General features: G+C 42.8%; 1 protein-coding gene and 1 pseudogene across 2 annotated transcripts in view; one reads left to right on the top strand and one right to left on the bottom strand.

The window, feature by feature from the left end:
• The window catches only part of sertad2b (SERTA domain containing 2b), a 48,313-nt gene that overhangs the window by 18,841 nt on the left and 10,002 nt on the right, over positions 1-19,470 (bottom strand). The window contains exon 1 of one of the 2 annotated variants that reach the window (XM_056436135.1): positions 3,647-3,733. The exons of the other annotated variant lie outside the window; for it this stretch is intronic. The gene's annotated coding sequence lies outside the window, so the exon portion shown is untranslated. Of the gene's footprint in view, positions 1-3,646; positions 3,734-19,470 lie in introns of those variants that run through there. 2 annotated transcript variants of the gene reach the window in all.
• Positions 3,748-19,470, top strand: part of LOC130207507 (alpha-internexin-like) — a 33,468-nt pseudogene continuing 17,745 nt past the window's right edge.

Below are 19,470 nucleotides of genomic sequence, written 5' to 3' on the forward strand. Positions count from 1 at the left end.
CCAATCAGCGTTGAGATGCTTCGCCGTTGGTGAATCTAACTGGCTGCTGCTACTCTCGTAGCTCTGGAAGCGGAAGTTATCCGGACGAAGTCGGTGACATTCACCGAGCTGTGTGCGCCTAAGGGGGATGTTACGAACCCAAACACAAGATTGTTAGATGCTGCGACGTGTTTGGGATGTCCACAAGAAGTATAACGTAGAAATGGTGGTTCATTCTTCTGTGGTGGATGGCGGAAATGATTTTTCCACGGAGCAAAGCAACATTGAATAGAATGACGCGATTTAACCACAAATAGTCGAGCGGGTAAACTCACGCGAGTAAAGTGTTGTCAGTTCTGTTTTTCACAAGATTCACACACATGTTGACCGATGGATTTCCACGACCTTTCCATGACTTTCAACCAAATTTGCATGAACAAACATTTTGTGAAAACTCTGTAGTAGATGTAGTATTTAAACTAACAATGATAATCCCAAAGCATAAGTATAGACACAGCTTAAATGAACATATTAATATAACACATTTGCATTACTTTTCAAAAACCTTTGGGATATTTTTTTTAGATTTTTCAATGACTTTTCCAGGCCTGGAAATAACCATTTCAAAATTCCATGACTTTTCCAGGTTTTCCATGACCGTACGAACCCTGTTTTGAATAAAGGGTTAAAATTACAGTCCTGCTTTTTTATCCGATTAATCGAAAAAATAGTTAACAGATTAATCGATTATTAAAATAATCCTTAGTTGCAGCTCAACTCTGAACTAATCTTGAAAACCCTTTTATTTCAACATTGCAGAAGAATCTTCACTTTTTTATGGAACAACAAGGGAGGAGGGGCATGGTAGAGGAGAGCCATAACCAGATAAATAAATCAATCATGCGGAAACAATGTCCATGTGTGTGTGTGTGTGTGTGTGTGTGTGTGTGTGTGTGTGTGTGTGTGTGTGTGTGTGTGTGTGTGTGTGTGTGTGTGTGTGTGTGTGTGTAAATGCGTGTGTGTGTTTTCCCTTGTAGCGATCATAAACACTCACATGACAGAGGTCAGCTGGGTATCAGACAGGGAATTCGCTACTATCTCTTACGTAATGACGGACCCGGTTACAAAACAACACGGGCTCCCGCTGCACAACACGCAGCACCCTGGTAATAGAGCGACACCGGTGTAAGAGCTGATGATGCTTTTAATTCCTTTTTGTGATCAATGAATGCATTGCAATTCTATTATGTATTTTTCATTTTGTCTGGATGATTTTTTGTATCTGATTTTTTTAAAGTGCAAGTTTGAGGTGTGTTAAGAAACCTTGGTTTTCCTGACTCATATTGAAAATAAAGTTGCTAGTTACTTTGGGTACATTCTGCTAGTTTTTGTTATGGGGGGGGGGGGTCTTAACATTCAGTCTTCCCTCATTGACAGAATGGGGCTGGACAAAAATAACTACAAACACCTCTCAGTGTAAAGAAACACAATTCAATCATTTCGGGAGGCTGTTATTAAACCAAGAACCAAACTTCTGCACGGTGCATCGGACACTACGAGGCAATCGTAACGGAGAGAGCTTTGCCTAAATGCCCAATTCTTTAAGGCTGAAGGGACTATGAAGGGACAAACCGCTTTTTTTTGCCGAATTGCACGGTAAGTCACCATGACACAAACATGCACAATAGCTGCATCTCAAATGTCTGGTCATTAGTGTATTTGGGCACACACACACACACACACATACACATATACACACACACCTAAGTCTATAAATAAGAGGCAGAAGAAGAGAGCAGATTTAGGTCAGCAGACGTGTCTACATGCCGCTCCACTCTTTCTACCAAGCCTCTTTGGAAGACGGCGGGGGGAAACACAGCTTGACACTCAGAAATCTCCAGCGTCAATATGCCCGGTCACCCAGTGTACGGTAGTATCCACCTCATTACTGCAGTATCTGCCATATTACTGCAGCATGCACCTCATCACAGCAGCACTGGCCCTATTATCACGGTGCCTTCCTTGTTACGGCAGCACCGGCATCACTGCTGAAGGCGTCATCATTAAAAAAGAAAAGTTTTTACTGCAGGCAGCACGCTTACTACTTAAGCATAATCCTCGTGGATGCAGTACAAGCCTCTTTACTGCACTTGAAGCGTTGCTGCTGCACCATGGGCCTTGTTACTATTGCAAGTTTGAGATATTCAGCAACTGAAGGTATGCGATGCAGAGTGCATCCGTTCCTCATGGGGGTAGCCGAGGGAACAAGACTGGCTTGTTAGTAACAAGCCAGTAAATAAATAAAATAATAAATTAAAGCTTCAGAGATTGACAATTAAAGCCTGCAGCTGTCACCTCGTCATGTCCAATACATTTTCATATTAAGGCCTTTTAAATAAATGCATGTTAGGATACAGTATGCCTTCAAAATTAATTAGTTAGAGTCCCCACCTGCTCACTGATGACGCGTTGACTCCAGAAATACCAGCAGATGGTTGGGAGGAAGTGTAGGGGATTCGTAAGGGTGCTAAAATAACTGCCTCTAAAACTGAAGGCCTACTATTTCTCTCTATTTTGTTTTAGGAGTTTCAGTCGTACAATGTAAGGTGGTGATCAGAATCTATTGTTGTTATGGTCTTATTCTTGTAAATCAAACAGCAACAGTGACATATAAAACGAGTTGTGTCTCTGTGGACTTCCTGAGAGGGTACTGTACTCAGCTAAAACGAGGCTTTCCACTCCCCACTATGGTTATCTGCTCAACTACAGTGTAGGCAGAGGCAGTTGTGTAACTCTGCATCACATCTGGCTACCCCTCAGGTGGGGAGGGGGTGTTCCGCTCTGATGAGAGTCTAGACAAAGTAAGAACCTTTTGAGGTGACCCTCTGTGTGTCTCAAAGAAGGTGGGTGACTAAAGTGATGAGAGGCCCTGTCACTGCTGAGAGTCCTCGTCACTTTGACTCCCACTGCTTGAGCACATTCCACGAAGTTTACAGGTGTTCAAGTACATGCTTCACAATAAAGACTGCGTGAGTGTGCTCGGTAAGGGCTTTTATGTAAACACAAAGTCCATCTTCACTTTAAAGTCCTTTTAACTGTAGCGTCACGTTCAAATCCCGTCGAACACACCAAGTCAGTGTAACTGGCCAAAATACCTTTTCAATATTACACGTCGGACCACGGATACAAATGTAGCTTAGGTCATTTTCTATAATTCGGTAATTACCTACAACAACAACAAATTATTATAGCCCAACGTGTGTGGAATTACTAGCGTAACTAGTGTTAGCGCGTGTGCTAAAGAGTGAGTGCATTTGGGAAGACGCTCAATGTATTTAGGGTTAAAAATAAAATAAATAAAGTTTATCAGACTTCCCCCGTAGTGATAAACTGGAAAGTGGCGGCCGCTTCCTCGGCTCTGTAAACGGGAATGAGTTTTTGCCAGAACGAGACAAGCGGGTCACGAGAAGTACAGCGGGGACACGTAACGCTACTGTCGTTTTTTTAAAATAATTTTAAAACAAAAACTTTTCACCCCAGACCCTCTGCTTCCCACAACACCACCGATAGCGTTACACCTTCCCTGTGGTCTATTATTCATAAGAAACACGCTACACCGCGGCTCCGTGTTGTACGTCTCACTGTGAAGGAAAATAATCTGCCTTACCGCGTCCAGGTCCGCCGGAGTTAGGAAGAGAAACATGGACGGTATTGAAACAGTCCCGTCGGCTACCGAGGAACAAGCCGTCCTCGCTCCCCGAGACTCGGTCACACAATGGCGCTGATAGGAGGAGAACAACTGCCTCCGCTCACGGGAACGCTTGCTGCCTTCACGAGCCGTCGGACACGCTCCGTGAGGTGAGCTTGCACGTGCGCTTATGTGCCGCAAAAGGTGTTATTTGAACCATAACCAGGTATTTAGTTGATCAGCGCGACGCGTGTGACACCACGCGCAGATTTTATGTAAAATATGCCAAACGTAAACGTAAATAATATGCAAGAAAGGCTCATATATGGTGAATGTTGTGCTTCAATGAAGAACGTGGTCCAATCGTGGGAGATCTATGGAGATACCGAGATGTGACATTTAAAGAAAATAAAGCAAAGGGATGTGGCAACTAGAGGTCAGTTCGAAGAATATCACTGTCATGTAACTGTTAATTAAGCCATAATCAGATATTAATTTTCAGTGGAGGATACACTCCAAGATGGTACACTCGTTTGTGAAAAGGCCTTCCTAAATTCTTCAACCTCCTCATACCGAGACATATCTCATTCAGATGCTCATTTAGACTACTTAAAAATATATATTTCCCTAGATACACACATGCTATGCAAGCATAGTCCTGAGGTCACTCTTAATGTCATACCGGCATGATAACTGCCATGACAGGATCCATTTTGTTAGGGAGGGTAGGTTTACGAGGAGCACGTGAAGGCAGCAGGAGAAGCTGAAACCGAGCAGCTGCCCCGAGAAGTGGCGTCGTTTGCTCCACCCACACATGCACATACACACACGCGCGCGTGGTATGCTGTGTAAAATGTCTCTATTTCCCTCTCAGAATAACATATATAATCAAACCTTCACAACATTTTAAAACTATAACGCAACGTTCACGTCTAGAGCTGTATCTGCTGTGTCCAGAGCCCATCGGGTTACATGCCCGAGCAGCAATTTCATAATAGTCCTATGCCTTATCAGTAGTTGTTGTTAGTTCGTTTTTGTTGGAGTTTTGCACTTTGACGTGTGGTCAGAGAGATGAGCACTGGACCGATGGTGCTGTTTGGTTGGTGAGCGATACCCGTCCTGCCACAGCAGCAGAGGAGATGTCCAGGAAACTAAAACAAAACTCAGCAAAGTCTGACCAGAAGAACAAAAACACTAGTGGAGCTGGGCAGAAAAATGGGCATCCTGCAACATTTGTGTTCCTGATGCCCCCTGCTGCACACTCAACCCAGTTGGGCACTGATACGGTCACAATCACAATAAGAGTCCCCCTATTTTGCCAGACAGGCTGCTTGTTCTCGGGACATGCTTTGGTCACCCAGATGCCACAATAATGTCCGTTTACTGGACGTTAACTTCACTGTTGGCACAGAATCATTCAGTTTCTCCTGTTGTCAGGGTAGAAAACAATAAACATCATTTAATTATGTCACTCTCCACTGTTAACAGCCTGGTCAAACTGGGATATGGTACCCACAAAATATAATCAGGCTAATCCAGATTTGTAGATATTATTCAAAATGATCTTTTATGTTATCCACATCATGAACGAAAAAGTATATAAACCGAAAAAGCTCACATAGTGTGGGTGGATGTGTCCAACAAACTGCGATATTTTTGCCAGGATGTCACTGATCGTTCCTGGTGAGACACGAGAAGTCAACACTGATTTATTTGTTACGTAGCTTGCATAATAGTTACGGCACATATGTGGTTCATTTAATCAAAATAACATTAATTTCCTCAACCAAAGTGTTGCCTAACCCTAACTAAGTAGTTGTGTTGCCTCAACCTAACTAAGAAGTGTTGTTGCCTAAACCTAAATAAGGAGTTTGTTGCCTCAACCTAACCTAAGTGGTTTCCTGCGAAGAGAAAAGATTATTTAGAAAATATCGTATACATGTAACATGCAGAAGTTGCTGGTGTTCTTAGTAGAACGTATGAAAAATGAGGAATAACTTCTTGTAAGGAATCAAGCAAACCGTTGCATTGGAATATGTTGCAAAATTTTTATAATCTGCACTGTGTTGTTCCCCCCATCTTTTGCCTTTTTTTTGCTGGATTGTACATCACTTCATAAAAAGAAACAGTCTTGTTGAAGAGTCAGGAGAGAAAAAAGCTCTCGGAGCTAACAAGCTTGCTGACAACGAGCTTGTTCGCTAATAGGACCAAATGTTCACAGTTAATTAAAAACTTTCTTTTGTGGAGCAAGTTGTCTTCTGACTGAAGTTTAACACAACACCAGTTCACTTAATTAAACACATGTTTAATGAACTGGATACACCAGAAAAATGCAGCATTTCAAATGCTGGTCTCCCTCCCTCCCTTCATTCATTATTGGCTGAAGGTCGCAACAGACAAAATCGTCCATCAGTGGACTGCATGTACGGTATGAGATCTTTTTTCAATACAATTATAAACTGACTCAGCTCAATTAGCGCAGACATAAAGGCTTGTGGGAACTGCTGTACGAGTAATAAAAGACGGGAATATTTTGTTCTGCTTAATACATCTGCAATCATACAAAAGACTGATTGAAAGCCAGCATGAAGTCCGGCTAACGGGCGGGTTAGCTCAGTGTGTGCACGCACGCTAAGCTTCTGTGGTGAATGGAGACCTGATTTAAGTCCTGCGTTCATCTCTCTGGACTCCCGAGTTGACTCATGAATGCTGAGCAGCGAGGAGGGATGGCTCTAAATAAAGATTTCAGGTCAAAAACAGGAAATGGCTCAGTGAGCAGGGAGGGCAGGGCCATAGCAACACCAACTGGAGAGCTGCACCCACCACATCCCTCCCTCCCTCCATCTATCTTTATTTATTTCTCCCTTGCTCTTCTTTTATTTCCCTCTATGTGCAAAATCAGCCCATTCCTTGTCTTCTGCGTTGCTTCATCCTTATTTTTTGCTCTTTTTCTGTAGTCTTCTTCCATAAATGTGCCGATTATAATCCAGCAACTATCAGACAGAGATTTGCCAAAAAGAACAATGCAAAAGGTTTAACTGTTTAAGTATTGAAACCATAATGAAAAGCTACCCCGAAATGCATAAAACATCATCAGAATAATATAACGGAGAACATATCACGCTACTAGTTGTGTTATTTATCACTATCAACATGAACCTGAGCCACTGGTCCCGCTCACCGCTCCAGTCCGGTGTTGCACCTCTGGGTGGTAACGGACTGGATTACAGCTTTCACCGGAATTAGTTCGCCGACCGTCATGTTATATCTATACTCACTATGACAACATGCAGTTTTTTAAATTATTTTTTACTATAAATTCACACAGTGACACACACGGTTGGAATGATTGATTCATGGTCTGTTTTGTTGACATGATAAGATGAGTCCTTTGCTTGTCTTGGTAATAACAATAATAGTCACTACACACGACTATTAGGCTGTTATTGACTCTATGAAGGAATATATAGATGCAATAGCACTTGGTTAGTAGCTTAATAATCCATTACTATCACTTTCACAACTACTCTTTCTGTTACTGAAATACGAACCACCACTAGGGATGGGCATCGAGAACCGGTTCTGTTTTAGAACCGGTTCCCAGTGAACCGATTGTTTGGGATCGTCAGCCAAATTCCTTAACGGTTCTGCTAACGGTCCTCTGTGGCGTTGCGCATGCGCAAACTTTTTCAGTTTCTTCTTCAGACTGCAGCAAACATGGCAACTAGGCAGAAGCGTTCTAAAGTTTGGCTCTATTTCACACGACAAAATGACAACTACGCCACTTGTAACGTGTGTAAAAAGTCTATTTCGTCGAAGGGAGGAAATACAACAAAGATGAATAAGCATTTGAACACAGCGTGGAATTAAATGACAGGAATGTCATGTGTTCGATGCAGCAGCTCAGCTAACGTCGGCGCTTCATCTCTTTCTGTCCAAGGTAAACTCCTCAAAAGTGATCACAACCACTCACTGTGAAGCAATTTGCCTTTATTGTGTGTAGTCGATCAAGTTATCTTCTGTCCTTCGTTTGAAGCATACATTTGAGCTCCGGCATTGGTCTCCCATTATTGATCACTTCACGTTTGGATTGAAAGTCCAGTTTTGAGAAATGTTTGATCGTAACGGTGTTAATTATCGGAGGGCGTGTGTTATCAGCAAACGTTCGCGTTATCGTGTTAACCCATTATTAAACTGAGGATATCGATTTTTAATCCATTATTAAACGTAGTGTAGCGACCCTGTGAAGTGGCTGTCAATCACAGTGTGGCACCGTGCGTGCTGGTCGAGGGGGCGGGCCTGTGATTGGCGGAGTAGAGGGGAGGCGGGGTTAACCTGTCGAAAAAGGGGAGTTAAGGGTGGTTGACGGGAACCGTTGTTGTTGACGTTCGAGCTGCTGAGCTGTGAGGAGCACGCTGTCTGTGTTGGTGGATGCCCAATAAAGGAGGAGTAATAACGTCGTCCCGTCTCCGTGTCATCAGTGCCACAACGTCCGAGACGTTACAGTAGCATATAGCTACGCTAGTTTAGCTATATAATCTTCCATTTTCAGCCCCCTACATTGAGGCAGAGGTCGTGTTTGCCTCCCCTCTTAATGTGGCTTTATGTCAGCTCAGCAAATTCAGCGATTTTGTTAGTGCCATTTGTTTCATTGTGTAAACCAGCTTTCACGATATAAATAATCTCCATTGCCATCCAATTTAGCTGATGAGGTTCAGAGTCAGACCGGTTCAGAGGCTGGTAGTCTGTCTGGGTCACAGGCTACAGCGAGCACGTCTTGTACACCTCCTCATATCTTTGTGTTCAGGCATCCTCCACCCCATCTGAGAGAGTGTTCTCCACGGCTGGAGACACAATAAGTCCTGAGAGATCGCGTATCCTCCCGGAGAAAGCAGACATGCTTATTTTTCTGCACAAGAATTGTTGATGATACAATTGATGGTTGCACACTTGGTATTTGCCACTGCTAGTTTCATTTTTGGCAGCTCAGTTCATATACCCTTTAAAAAAAAGGAAGGAGCACTGTAATTTCTAGGAACATGTTTAAATTAAACAGAATACATTTTATTTAAGTTATGTAAGTTTTATTTTAAGTTCAAGAGGAATATGTATAAATGTTTTAGGTTATTTAAAAAAATGTAAATGTGTATGTATAAAGACTGTATATGGTGTGTGCAGCATTATAGACAATTATATAAAAGAAAATTAATGTAAATAAACCCGTTTGTGCTCTTTTTTTCACCCCTTGCCCAATAAGAATCGATAAGAGAATCGATAAGGAATCGAATCGATAAGCAGGAATCGATAAGGCATCGGAATCGTTAAAATCTTATCAATTCTCATCCCTAACCACCACCATAACAACTTCTATTACTACTACAGTAAAGACAGCTACTTCTACTCCACCACTTCTACTGCAACTTTTATAACAATTATAACTGCAGGTACTGTTTATCAATATTGTTGCTACTACTGCTACGACTGCTGTTTTACATTTATTTTATTTTATTTATTTAGAGAATAAGGGACAGTGCATATTGATTGACAGTACAATGTACATGTAAATATGCCAGATTATAGCCGGGAGGCTAGTTTCCATCTGTAGTCCCTTGGCAGGTTGATGTAATTTAAGAATGCAAGCAGAGTGAAATGGAAAGCACACATCACTTCACACATGACAGTACAGTAATACAAAAGAAGAAAAAAAGATTAATAAAAAGGTGCATGCAAGACATTTGGATACCGTGCGGATTAACTCTAATGGTCACAGGGCTGATGAAGTCTGAGCCATGCCTTCAGGTGGCCTTTGAAGGTGACCAGGCTGGGGCTTTCCCTTATAGAAGGAGGTAGGCTGTTCCACATCATGCATCCTTTGAAGGACAGCACATTTTGCCCAAACAGGGTTTTTCTAAATGGGACCTCACAGTCCCTGTTTGTGACAGCTCTGGTGGACAGAGTGGAGTTAATAGATCGATGTTTGATAAAGGTTTTAAGGGGGGGTGGCGCTAGGCCATTTAGTATTTTGAAAATCAAACAGGCCGAAGTGAATTTTCTAAAATTATTAAAACTTAACATTTTGTATTTGGTTAAAATATAGCAATGATGATACTTAAATGGTTTTTTATCCAGTATTTTCAATGCTTTTTTATAGAGTAGTTCGACCGGTTTAATAACTATTGAGCTTGTCATAGACCAACTGGTTAAGCAGTAACTCACATGTGAGAGTATCATAGAGTGTAAAAACAGCAAAGCGGCATTAGTCGATAGAGAGTTTCTTATTTGTTTAAAATTATGTATATGGAAGTTTATGGTTTTCGACATCATTTTAACATGATCAAAGTCACCTCATCGGTTCTGAAGTATTGTCTACATAAACCAGTCTCCTCAATATTACGCTCCCATACGACAAAACTGTCTTGTAAACTTGTTTCCAGGAAAACATACACTACCGTTCAAAAGTTTGGGGTCATCCAGACAATTTCGTGCCTTCCATGAAAACTCACTTTTATTTATCAAATGAATTGAACATTTCATAGAACATATAGTCAAGACATTGACACGGTTAGAAATAATGATTAATATTTGAAGTATTAATTTTGTTCTACAAACTTCAAGCTCAAAGGAAGGCCAGTTATAGCTTATATCACCAGCATAACTGTTTTCAGCTGTGCTAGCATAATTGCACGGGTTTTCTAATGAGACATTAGTCTTCTAAGGTGATTAGCAAACACAATGTACCATTAGAACACTGGAGTGATAGTTGATGGAAATGGGCCTCTATACACCTATGGAGATATTTCATTAGAAACCAGACGTTTCCACCTAGAATAGTCATTTACCACATTAACAATGTATAGTGTGTATTTTTGATTAATTTAATGTTATCTTTATTGAAAAAACAGTGCTTTTCTTTGAAAAATTAAGACATTTCTAAGTGACCCCAAACTTTTGAACGGTAGTGTATTTTGTCGTGGATTAAGTTAGTTTTTGACATTACAAATAAGAGTTGCGGGTTCCTGCACTCTTCATTTGATGAATGTCGACATGTTTGCATACGTAGTTGCGCTACGTAGTTGCGCTACGTAGTTGCGCTACGTGGTTGCGCTACGTGGTTGCGCTACGTGGTTGCGTTACGTGGTTGCGTTACGTGGTTGCGTTACGTGGTTGCGCTACGTGGTTGCGTTACGTAGTTGCGCTACGTGGTTGCGCTACGTAGTCTGAAACTAACCAATTCATATTTGGCTTAAAATATTTTCTGGGTGCAAGACCTAGTGGAAACATCCATGATCGCCAGCAGATTGGGAGAGGGTGTGTGAAGAGGAGGAGAGAATATTATAAATACTATTAGACATGGGTGTGGCAACACAAAGGGAGAGGGGGAGACAAGGAGGGAGGGAGGGAGGGAGTGGAAGGGCTCCACACCAAAAAACACCCATCTGCTTTCTTTCTCATTCTCTTTCCCTAGCTCTTTGTCTCTACCTCCTCCTATTCTGTCTTTGTCTCTCTACCAGTCTCTTTTTATCAGTGTCCACCATTCCCCTCTTAACACTCCTCTATGCACACAGGGTGGTTTATCCTTGCCACTGCATGATATATCCATCATTAGTGCCAAAATGTTGTACTCTTCTACTTTAATTGAAACAAACACAAAGCCAAGTGGAATCTCTCCATTCATCTGCCCCCCCCCCCCCCCCCCCCCCCACAACAACCATCTTCCATTATTCTCGTTACACTAACACTTCAAACTTGTCAAACGTCTTCAAAAGGGGAAATAGAAGTGCGCACAGTCGGCCTCCTGCTGTCATGTTAGTCGATTATGCTCCAAAATGTAGTCGTGCTGCCTTGACCGGTAACTTTGCTAGTGGTTTCTTGTGATGATGGGTATCTAAGCATTTACACTCATTTTACTGTGACCAGCTGCTTTATGTATGTTATATATGAGTGATCATAAGACCAACTGCGGGATCAGTAAATCACTTTGTAGCAGACTTAAGCTTTGGAAATCATGTTACATAACACATTTACTCACCCAACGGGAGTCAATTTGGAGGAGGACCTTGTTTGAACTGTACTAACCGGGCAAACCCACCAGGTTCATTTTAAACCAACAGAACAGGTTAGGCCAAGTTCACAATATTTTCCGAGTCATCGGATTGCTGCACTGTTCACTCTACCCAACGTGCTGTCTTGTAATTGAGAGTCTATAAAAACATTTTTAAAACATGCACAAACTTGATGGGAGAGTTGTGTCAACAATTATCAGGATGATCATGATTTATGGATAAGTGGCTTGTACATCATGATATATCCAGGCTAGTTTCATTCTTGTGTCATTCCATATAGCTTTGGGATAACAGTTTGTAATCCGAACAAAATTGGTCGATTAAGTTGTGATCTCAAGTGAACTGTTTACTTTAATAACATGAGATGATAAATCATGAGATTAGTGGTCTCAGAAATGTATCAGCAACTACCGCTGCTTTACAGGCTCATTATATCGTTTGTGACTACTCAAAACCACTTACCATGGTGTCACATCCATATCTCCGGGGGAGGCCACTAAGGTAGTCAAAAAGTTTATTGGTGGCAAGATGCCGGGGGTGGATGAGATATGAGATCCGCCCTGAGACGCTGAAGGCGCTGGGCCAGTGGTCGCCAACCTTTTTAAACCCCAAATCCCTGACCTCCGCCTTGGTGACAGACCAGATCTCTCTATTGAGGCGTTCATGAAAATGTTCTCATCTGGGATTCGATCTGAACTTGCGCTGCGTTCGCACCAAAAGCGTTGCAGACTTTTCATGCAAAGTCAAAGCACAGACTTGAATGGTTGCCAATGACGCGGCGAATGACGCGATTAGAGCAAAGCAAAAAGAAATTGCCCGACGCTGAGTTGCGAAAGCCAATCAGCATTGAGATGCTCCGCTCGTCATCACCGACTTTGTGCCATTGTTGAATCTAACTGGCTGCTTCTACTTTAATAGCGCTGTAAGCGGGAGTTATCCAGACGTAGTTTGTGAAATTCACCGAGCTGTGTGAGCCTACGGGTGGTGCTATGAACCCAGACACGAGGGCGTTTGATGTTCTGACGTTTGTATAAAGTATAAAACAGAAATAGTGGTTATTTCTTCCATGGTGGATGGCGGAAATGATAACTGTTTCCATGGAGTATAGCCACAGAGATAATGCGAATATTCTCAACGCAGCATTAGACCGTTGGTTTTTCAGATTTAAATTATTATTATAATAATAAATACGAAAACATTTGTATCAATAACGATTACATTTCACATTTATAGTCATCATTCTATGAGGTATCGGGATACTATATAGCCGCAGTGGAATAGAATGGACAAATGTACATTCTGCAACAGTATCTGCACCTCTTCCCCGGTGAAGTTAGGTCTCAGTTTACTCGACCGGTGCTCGCTTTCCGCTTTGACATGATTTTAATCTGAAGTTGCATTCATGTTGCCTGTGGAGTGTGTCGATTTTGCCCGGGTCTCTTCAGTTGCATGCCCTTATAAAGAGCTGGCGGGGTGTTTCTGTATGCAAATGCAGGTGCACGAGAACCTCATTCGGGGGCGCAGTTGAGAACACTTCGCCTGTTTAAGAACCCATTTTCAGGCGTTCATGAAACTAACGTGAGATCTTTCTCACGTTGGTCTTCCGAAGTCCGTAAGAAAGCATTTCAGAAGACACTTCAGAAAATATTCGAATGAGGCCCAATGTGTTTCTGAATGTATTTTATTTTATTTTGGAGAGCGACAGGGAAAGTTAATCGACGGGTTGACGACCACTACGCTGGACATTGTTGGGCTGTCTTGGCTGACATGCCTTAACAATGTTGCATGGGTCAGGAACAGTGCCTATGGACTGGCAGACTGGGGTGGGGATTCCGATTTTCAAAAAAGGGGGACCGCAGAGTGTGCTCGAACTATCGGGGTATCACACGACTCAGCCTCCCGGGGAAATCTTTTGCCAGGATGCTGGAAAGGAGGATCCGACCATTTGTCTAACCTCAGATTCAAGAGGAGCAGTGTGGATTTTGTTTTTAGCTCTTCACCCTCGCAAGACCACTGGAGGGGTCCTAAGAGTTTGCCCAACCAGTCTACATTTTCTTTGTGGACTTGGAGAAGGCTTTCAACTGGGTCCCACAGAGCTTTTTGTTGGGGGTGCTGTGGGAGTATGGGGCGCCAGGCCTGTTGCAACAAGCCATTCGGTCTCTGTACGCCTGCAGTAGGAGCTGTGTTCGTATTCTCGGTATTAAGTCAGACACGTTGCTGCTGGGTATTTGCCTACGCCAGGGCTGCCCATTTTCACTGGTCCCGTTCGTGACTTTCATGGACAGGATATTTAGACACAGCCAGGGGGTAGAGAACTCTCACTTATGGTCAGAAACTCTGTGTCATGACCCAAAAAACGAGGTCTCGGATGCAAGAATTTCCTCCATAGGATGGCCAGGCTTAGCCTTAGGATAAGGAGATAGGGTAAGGAGCTTGGACATCAGGAGGGAACTTGGCGTTGAGGTGCTACTCCTTCTTGTCGAAAAGAATCAGTTGAAGTGAGGTCCTGGGAGAGGGATGTCGTATGTGTACAGATTGTAAAGCCCTTTGAGGCAAATTTGTAATTTGTGATATTGGGCTATACAAAATAAACTGAATTGAATTGAACTGAAAGTGGTTCGGGGAGGCATCCTGATCATCTGATGCTGATCAGATAATCAGGATGCCTCCCCGACACACTGGAGGGTTTCCGGGCAAGTCCAACAACTAGGAGACCCTGAGGAAGACACATTTGAGGGATTATATCTCCCAGCTGGCTGAGTGACATACTTGTTCAGCTCATTTTCTGTCACCAATGGAGGATTAAAGCATGGTGGACAGCTGGCTAGCTAGCCTGCTAGCTTAGTTACGCCACACTTTAATGCCATACTAGTTACAGAAAACCGCAGGCAGGTGGGCAGTGGCAGCTTTGGGTCCAATGATTCCGCTCTGGACGACGGGTTAATTTGCCAACCATCCGTCTCCGGTTCTGTGACCTCTATTTTCTTGGTTAAGGGCCCATTGGCGTCAATTGCCATTTTTAATTGTATTAGTAAATGACCATGGAAAACAGTTGAATATCAATTCCACTTCTAGGATTTTAGCACTATGATTAGATGGTTCATTATGTATAATTCCGCAGCTGAAAATAGTCTTTTAAGAAACAATTCAGACATTCAAAACATATTTTTTAGCTATTTAAAAATTGGGGCTGAGAGCCCAAGTCAAGGTAGGGAAGTGAGAATTGCACATTGTTGGTTTGGTCTTGGGGTTTTGTCGACAAAAACTAAACTTGAGAATAACAAATCCATTTTTTTTTTTTTTTAAGAAAAAGCAAATCTTTATTTTTTCTTCTCCAATTGCATAACCTAAAGAATTTAGATAGGTCTAAAAATAGAAACTATAGAGCACTCCAAACAAAACATTTCATCATTGCAAGAAAATGGGCCACCCAGACAGAGAGACACAGAGAGAGAGAGAGAGAGAGAGAGAGAGAGAGAGAGAGAGAGAGGGGGAGAGAGAGAGTTGTGTGTTTACTCATGGCCATGTGACGCCAAGAGTGTCAGGTGACCTACAGGAAAAGAAGTTGTTGCTCTCTCTCTCTCTCTGGCTGTCTCTTTCTCGTGTGTCTGTTTAGCTGTTCTCATTGTTTCATAACTTCTCTCTAGTCACAACTAGACTTAAGTCTGTTGTTCGACAGACTAATCAGAGTGTAACATGTCAAAAACTAGCAAAGCATCCAAATATTTGACTTGGAAAAAAAGTGCAAATCAGTTAATAGTCACGAAGACAGTATGAGCAACCTTCGACATACAGTACAGTACTGTTTCCATGGCTTTTGCCTCGAGGCTGTGTGAAAAGTTTGACCCTTTTATGTGTGTGTGTGTCTGTGTGCGTGTGAGAACCCATCCACAGTAAACTGGTGAGCATGACACATTCCAGCAGGACAACTCACCAATAGACACTGATACCTCTGTCCACCGGAGGAGGAGGAGGGGGGGGGGGGACTCAACAAAAACACATTGATGGCAGAGAATTCAGTTCCCACAATGAAACTTTTTTTCTCAAGTCACAAGTTAGCTGTAGTGGAGGCTGCAGTGACGGTAGTAAAGGGGGCAGTCAGAGTGATAATAGTCGGTGTGTACTCTTTGCGTGTGTGTCGGTACCCTCCCGCATTACCTTCGCTGTCCTGCCTCTAACAGTACATCCTGCAGCTTCTTTTTTAATGATTTTTTTTTTACAAAGAGGGCACTTCAAGTCAAACTGCGGTGAAAACTCGGTGGAGGGAGCTACCGCAGCTGAAAAACAGGAAGGTCATTAATCTTCGAGAGAAAGCGAGCCGACTCACAAGTCACGGCACAAGGAAGCAGCCGCAGCGGTTCAGCTTCAGAGACCAGCAGCCAGCGACTACAGTTCATCTGGTTCTCCATCTTTCTTTTCTCTGTTTCTTTCCGGCCTCTAGCAGCTTCTTTTTTTGCTTATCCCTCCCTCTGGGGTTTCTTTTTGTTCTTTTACAAAAATCTGTTGTTATTATATTATTATCTCAGGGATAGAGTTTGAACAATGTAGTAAAGTTGCGGGAATTATATGAGAAAGCAAAGAAAACCGTCTGTCAATTGAAACTTGCCTCGCGGTTGTACGCCTCTGACAACCGGTCTGCCTAAAATGTCATCACTTCGTCTATTTATCCTATTTTCATTTTGTGAAATTATCATAATTAGGATATGAGTTCTGGCCAGAAATGTGTTTGTGGTCACAGTGAACTTTGACCACCAATTTCTAATCAGCTCATCCTTAAAACCAAAGTGAACATTCATGCCAAATTTAAGGCGTTCCTGCGCTATATTGCTCAGGAGAAAAGGACAGACGGGTGGACAGACAACCCGAAAACATAATGCCACATCAGCAAGATAAGAGGTTCACCAACCATGTTCCCTTCTCTTCCCACATGGAACCCCAATGACACCGGGCCCCGATTTCAATAGGATTCCATATCTGACATCTCTTATCTGAGACATCACCGTGTAAGAACGTCCACACTGAAGATGAAATATTGTTTACAAATTAGATTCCTAGATTCCCAACGCAAGGATGGATAATACCTTTTTTTCAAATTAACCTTCCAGCTTCACAGGACACAACAATGCTACTAAGTTTATTCCAATTATATGCCAATGTTTTTCTTCATTGATATACTTTATTAGTATTACATTTTCATTGTATTATGTTTTATGGCAGATTCTGTCTTCATAAGCTTGTTTGCAATCCTTCTCGTTTTCTTCTCTCTGAGGGACGGGCTGAAGATGACATTTTTTAACCGCATATTTTAAACATTTGATCTCGGTACGGCAGCTCGTGCATTTTGATACATTTCCGAGAAACCATACCCATGCGAGATATGATTTCATGCTTGTATTGTGGACCTTTGGTGCCATGATGTGACCATTAGGATTTCTTGATCTGATTGAGCGACGTCCCTCTGAAGTGTAACCTGATTGGTCCATGCGGCTCAACCCACCCAATTAAGATGTGCTCCTGTAAAGTAACCTGACAAAGGACTGCGTACCGAAACATTGACACAAGTTTAGTTTTTGTTGCTCTCTAATGTTGATAGTAATCTGATTATAGTAATATAATTACTGCCACAGTAATCTATTACTTCACCCCATGCTGGTGGCCCTCCTACGCCAAACCAGACTGGCTGAGTCAGCTCCGCTGCTCTATCACGATTCAGCCCGACACTCGTGTCAGCCCTCCCCACCCCGCCCCCGCCCCTTTCCTTCACGAGTCGCTTCATTCAGTCTGAGCTGCATCAAAACTTCCTCACCACTCGGCCTTCGCAGTCTCTCTCTCTCTGTCTCTCTCTCTCTTTCTGTTTCATCCGATTGCCGTCGCTCCCTCCCTCTGTCCCTTTGCACTGAGGTTTAAACAGATCTGCCTCGCTTTTCTCCTCTCATTTCTTCCGATCCCCCCCCCCCCTCCCTGCTGGCTGCCTTCAGGGTAGCAGAAGGGAAATGAATGGCTATAGCCCGCCCAGCTGGTCCCATCACCCGGCAACCCAGAGCAAAACAAAAGGATCACACACACACACACATACACACAAGCCGAAGAAGAAGAAGCAAGCAATGCGCACACAGATGGGTTCACCGGCAGATGAGTGGATGCATGCTCTTAGACACATGCAGACAGATATGCAGATGAATGCACGCGCACAAACACACACACACACACATGCACCCCCACCTTTGCCCCCCGAAACCCACATCCATAAACACAGTCAGCCAGCCGTCTCCTGCAGACTCCCACCCATCACCCCCTTCTCTCCTCCCCAGCACCCTCTTTCCAGACACCCAGTCCTTTGTCCACACACTGCACACACACACACACAATATATATATATATATACATATATATTTATATATATATATATTGGGGAAAACAGATGTGGTTGTCCAGAAAAGGAGTGGACATAAAGCAGAGAGTAAGTCTCCCGTTTTTGTGTTCGGGGTTCACATACATAGACGTAAAAAGTGAGCACAGAAACAGAGCTTCCATTGTTATTTAAAATTCCGTTAAGTAGCCTGAAGCACACCCCAACTCCAGAAACACGCATGTTTGTTCGTGCAGCTTACATATATGGGGTCAGATCAGTCTCAATAATTGCAAATGCACACAGAGAGACTCACAAGTGAAAACATGGAGATGCACAAATGCCCACAGAACAATTCACAAATATATTCCAATGCACACGTAAAATAATTACGATTTATATAAATGTACAAAAAGAATCACAAATATATTTATGCATTTCTATGTGGATTTGTCTATTTGTTTGTGAATTTATTTGTCGATTGCACTGCATTTGTTTGTGCATTGCTAACCACGGATATACGGATTTGTGAGACCGGGGCTCAATCCGTAAATGCGTTTTTTTCAACATGGACCTATCTGTAGCCAATCAGATGGCGCCCTAACTTTCAAGGGGCGGGGCTTATCTCCTTGGCTTGCCTCAGTGGAAATAGTTAACTTTTCCACCATCCACCATAGAAGAAATAACCACTAGTTCTGATTTATACTTGTTGAGGACATCCCACACACGTCGGAACATCAAATGCCATCGTGTTTAGGTTCATAACATCAACAGTGCATTTGTACATTTTATATATTTGTGAATTGTTACAGTATGTGCGCATTTTTGAATCTTCGTGTTGCATTTGTGAGTCTCTGTGTGCATTTGCAATTATTGAGACTGATCTGACCCCATATAAATAACCAATGTCGGATGTACGGCTGCAACAACGAATCGATAAAATCGATAAAAATCGATTATTAAAATAGTTGGTAACGAATTTCATTATCGATTCGTTGTGTCGCGCGATTATTACGGCCCTCAATAAGTCGCGGAGTATAATAAAAGTTGAGTTGAGCGCAGAGCGGCGCAGGAGAAACAAGAGCAGAGCGGAGGGAGAGGAGAGAGAACGCTGCGTTGTGAGAGCCAATCAGCGCTGAGCTGCTCCGCTGTTGATGAATCTAATTGGCTGCTGCTGCTCTCGTGGCGCTGGATGCGGAAGTCATTCACGGAGCTGTGTGCGCCTACGGGTGATGTTATCAGGGCTCTCAAGTGTCACGCATTGAGAGTGACAGTCACGTATTTCGGTCTTTAGTCACGCACTCCCGCCACACATCGTATTTCTCACGCTGAAAAAAACTCTCGGCTATTTCATGTTTTAATGTGCCGCAGCGCGCCAACATGAGCCGCGC

Source organism: Pseudoliparis swirei, chromosome 17 (assembly GCF_029220125.1).
Source record: "Pseudoliparis swirei isolate HS2019 ecotype Mariana Trench chromosome 17, NWPU_hadal_v1, whole genome shotgun sequence".
NCBI classification, from domain to species: Eukaryota; Metazoa; Chordata; class Actinopteri; order Perciformes; family Liparidae; genus Pseudoliparis; species Pseudoliparis swirei.